Consider the following 4618-nt stretch of genomic DNA (forward strand, 5'->3'; position numbering starts at 1 on the left):
TTTTTTTTTTTTTTTTTGCATTGGGGGTTAGGAATTAGAGGTGGGCTTTCTCCCATTCGCCATTTCTTTAGGGGTCGCACCCACGACGCCCCCATTTGCTGAACCTTGTTGGGGGGGGGGTCCCTCACTAACCCACTTCGCCCCTGCCTGATTGACGTCAACCGCCTACTTTCGCGCCATGCTGTTGCACGGCAACACGGGCCTGACTGGCACAGTTTGGGGGCGTGGCGAGGGCCAGAGTTGGGCTGCGCTGTCTCTGATTGGCTGCGCCTTGGCCCCGCCTCTGCGGAGGAGCCTTTGACTAGGAGTCCTCGGCAGAGCTTCTGTCCAGACGCTTGGGAGCCGCAGGACGAGACAGTCGGGGATCGTTTCTGCGGGACAGCTGGACATGTCGACTCTAGGCTGGTGGCGCCGGCGGGCGCCCGTTGCCGGGTGGGCGTGCTAGACAGCGTCAGGCGCGCAGTGTGCTGATTCCAGGAGCAGCCTCGTGCCAGCGGGGCGGCGTGCGCGAGGTGAGGTGAGTCCTCACAGCCTCCGTACCACCTGGTCCACAGGGAGGACTAGGGCTGCTACCAGCTGCCCGTACCGCCGGGTCGCTGTCGTGCCATGGCCTCCGCAGCCAGGAATAAGGCTGCGTCGAGTTGCACTATTGCCGGTAGCCGGAGCGGGCAGCGGCAGCGGTCCAGGTGGCCAGTTACCATTTTGGGGTCTCCTAGGTGCTGGGGAGGACTGTAGCGCCAGGGTCGCGGGCGGGGGTGGCGGGGTTTGCCGCAGCAGCTCCATTTTTCAGGGCCAGGGTCGCGGGCGGGGGTGGGGCCTGGGGCAGCTGTTGAGGTGGCTGGGGATCCTGGGGGGCTCCCCGCGCCATCTTGTTGGTGGGGGGCAGGGGGACGGGCCACCCTGCCAACCTGGGCTGGGGCCAAGGACTCCTGTTACTGATGAGTCCGCACAGTGCAAATGCTCGCCAGAGAAGTGGACGGGCCGCGGACTGCTGAACGCCCCTCGCTTGCTGACCGGTTTTGGGGGCACCAGAGGACTGCCTCTCCCACCTGGCTGCTTATTGGCTGGGTTCTCCTGGGTCCGCCCTTATTCTCGAAATTCGTAGTAGAGGCGGGGCTTAGATTGCCGCAGTGAATCGGCCAAAGGAATGGAAGAGTAGCGGACAGTGGCAAGCGGGCGGGGGCGGCTCTGGGCGGAGCTGGGCATTGAGTCCTGCCCGTTCCTGCGCAATCTCTCTTGGAGGCCAATGACGTGCTGTGCAGAGGCTGTCCTGATTGGTTGGCTGCCATGGGGCGGGTCCAGGTAGGCGGGACTGGATTGCCGTCCATCTCTGCCATCTTTGGTAAGGTAGCGTAGGTTTGCCGCGCAGGTGCTAGTCTGACTGCTATTGGCAGGGCAGGGTTGTGCCCGGGCCCTCCCCCGAACCCCCCCCCCACCCCCAACCTCTTCTAGGCGCCATCTTTGGTGAGGCGGCTGAAGTTTGCCACGATTGGCTAGGACTGCGGTTGGGCGGGGCTATAGGGTACCACCCGTTTGGCGCCATCTTTGGTGTGGCGGCAGGTTTGCCGCGCAGGCGCTGTCTAGACTGGCTATTGACAGTTGATAGGGCTGTGGCGCGGGTAGGTGGGGCTTTGGGGCCCCGCCCACATGGCGCCATCTTTGGTGTGGCAACAGGTTGCCCGGCAGATGGTGTTGACAGGCTGTACCTGCGGCAATGGGCGGGGCCAAAACTGCGGGTCTTGCCCATCTGGCGCTCTCTGGTGGTCTAGGAGGCTGGCAGTCGTCATGCGTCATGACACGGCCTCGCTAAATTCTGAGATTGAGTGATAGCGCGTGGCCCGTGGCCGCGGCCCAATTTATGTGGCTGGAGCTCCTATAGCTTGCCGCCACCTGGATGTCCACACCAACTCTGCCGTACAGGACAGGGTTACAGGTTGTCGGTATGCCTGGCTTGTCCGAGGGCTATAGACCACAACCCTCGCTGCCATGTCAGCGGTTCCCTGCCAGCCCAGCCGCTTTTCACTCTGCAGTGTGCTTTAGGAATGATAGCCGAGATACGTTACTTACGAGTCCTGACAGCTGGCCCAGGGGTGGCCAAAGGGTTGTTCAGAAAAGCCTGTTGTGCAGGTGCCAACTTGAACGGCAGTGTGGCCTCAGGGGGCTGGCCCAGAGCAGGGGCCAAGAACTGCCCACTTTGGCACCTTCTGAATGACAGCGCTGCCACCGACGCCGGGCTGAGGGGGCTGGCGCCACTCGGAATGACGGACGTGCTGCAGGAGGCGGGCCCTGGGTGATGACGTGGGCAGCCGCCTGGTTGTGAGCTATGGGGTTTTTTCTAGGGCTTAGTGCGCAGGCGCTACCCAAAATGACAGCCGAGCTGCAGGGGGCGGGTTTTGGGTAATGACGTAGGCGGCTGCCTCCCAGTGGATTGAGGGGGGGGAGGTTGGGGGGCGGGGGAGGAGTATCGGGCATAGTGCGCAGGCGCCAATTTGAATGACAGCCGCTCTGAAAAGGGGCGGGCTCTGAGTGATGACGTGAACTGCGGCGGAGACTGGAGACAGAAGTGTCCTGTCTCTGCGGGCTGAGAGATAGGGGCTGGCGTTTGCACACCTTGCCACCTTGAATGGCAGTGGAAGGTGGGAGGCTGCCGCATCCCGAGACCCAGTCCCCAAGCCTGTCCTCTCAGCAACAGCAGTAGTTTCGGTGGTTTGCCGCGCGGGGCGCCATCTTGAGCAGTTGCATTCACAGGGGGTGTAGAATCTTGTTTGCCGCTCCTGGGGGGGCGGGGGCGGGGGCGGCACCAGCCCCCGCTTCCTGGGTGGCTTTGTGTTCCGCAGGAGGCCAGGGCTGCCTTTCAGCTTGGGGCCGTGGCCGAGTGCTGTCTGTTGTCCACTTGGATCCACCGATTGCTCCCTCTTTTTCTGAGGGTTGACCGGACGCTGGTTGGGTTTGAGGGGGTGGGAGGCCTTCGCTTGGCCCCGCCTTTCGCAGTCCAGTAGCGCCTATTGGGGGTGGGGTCAGGGCGGGTGGGGACCGGACTTGGGCGGGGCCTGAGCGAGGCCAGGTTTGCCGCAGCTCGGCCATTTTTACCCTGTTGGCGCTGCGCCACGTTTGCAAGACATGTAACTATGGGGTCTCCTGGTTCAGGGTCAACACATGTCATATGTGAATTAGATCTAGCTAATCAGGTGGCACTGTGGGTGAGGCTAAATCACAAAGTCGGTGACTCGAATCCACCAGCCGTTCTGCGGGCCCAAGAGTAGACTATCTGTTCCCCTAACGCTTGATAGTTCAGAAGCCCCTGTATGGCCTCTTGTGGACGTGCTTAACTAGGAAGAACGGGGGCGGGGGGTGCAGGGGTCTAAAGAGAAAAGGTGGGATTGTAAATGAGAAGACGGGGCGGGCTGTGGGTGTAGACACAGCGGGGCGGGGGTGTTGGAACTCTGCGGAGGGTGGGAAGGCTAAGGAAAATGCCTACGAAGAACTGAGGAGCTGTGTGTGTGTGTGTGGGGGGGTCCCCAGGAGGTCTAGTGTGCTGGACTTGGGGAGGGGGCTCGAGCCCCTGCACACGCGTAGAAGGGGCGGGGCCCCATCCCGCTGCGCTGGGGACTGCGCGTGCCGAGCGCCCCCTTGAGGGACTAGCTGACAGCACTGGACTCGCTCTTAGCCCAGTTTGCGTGGGATGCCTCTCGCCCTAGCCCATGCGAGGAGCTTTTGGCGTTTGAAAAGTAGCCCTTGGGATCGCCCCTTCCCAGTTAAGTGCTAGGGAAACTTAGTTATAAAGTGTATACCGGTAACAGTAATTGGCATTTGAGCATCAGCAAGTGTTGAAACTTGTTTAATAAAGTAACTCTGAAGTACGGATACATGTGTGGATAACAACACTGTTACCTCATGATCCTAGGCCAGGCTCCTTGTAATATTTAAACGCACAGCAAACTTAAACCAGTAGCTGTCCAGCATCGCCCACTAAATGGCAGCGGAGAACCAGTGCCTCCTTCTAGGGGTCCTCGGGTGTCCTGCTGTGTGTCTGGTGCACACTGAGAGTGACAGCCTTCTTGGAAGGTTCTTTTGTCTGCCAATTTGTACCTGCAACACAGGTGTCCTTGGACTTCTGAGAGTGGTAAGCCGCAGACGGGGTTCTTGAGGTGAATTCCCCAGCAGCTGACTCGGCAGTGCTGGGAGCATCGCCCAGGGTGCAGCCCAAGACCTGGCTCATGATTTCTTTTCCTTCCCCAGCTCTTGCCTGCACTCTTCAGAGAGGAGGAGGGACGGTCCACACCTCGGGTGCCTGGCTCCAGGTGAGTTGAATCCCTTCACAGCACCTCACCCATGCTCAGAGCAGCCACTGTTCCTTCTTCAACTAGACACTGTCCCCTGCACTCAGACCCCCTCCGTGCTGGGCCACATGCCCACTAGAACTTCCCTGCCTTGGCACCTTGCCCTCCTTCTCAGCTGCCTGCCTCTTTCCTCAACACTCGGTTGCTCAAGCCTGCCCTTTCTCTCAGCGGGTGAGTAGAGCGTGCGTGCGTGAGAGTCACCGTGTTGTCTTCTAACACCCAGCAACCGCCTGTCTTGTGTCAGGCACTGGAAACGAGGCCACAGACCGCACGGGAGT

The sequence above is a fragment of the Echinops telfairi genome, unplaced genomic scaffold (genome assembly GCF_000313985.2).
Source record: "Echinops telfairi isolate 266 unplaced genomic scaffold, ASM31398v2 ScPeMD7_655;HRSCAF=1070, whole genome shotgun sequence".
NCBI lineage: Eukaryota > Metazoa > Chordata > Mammalia > Afrosoricida > Tenrecidae > Echinops > Echinops telfairi.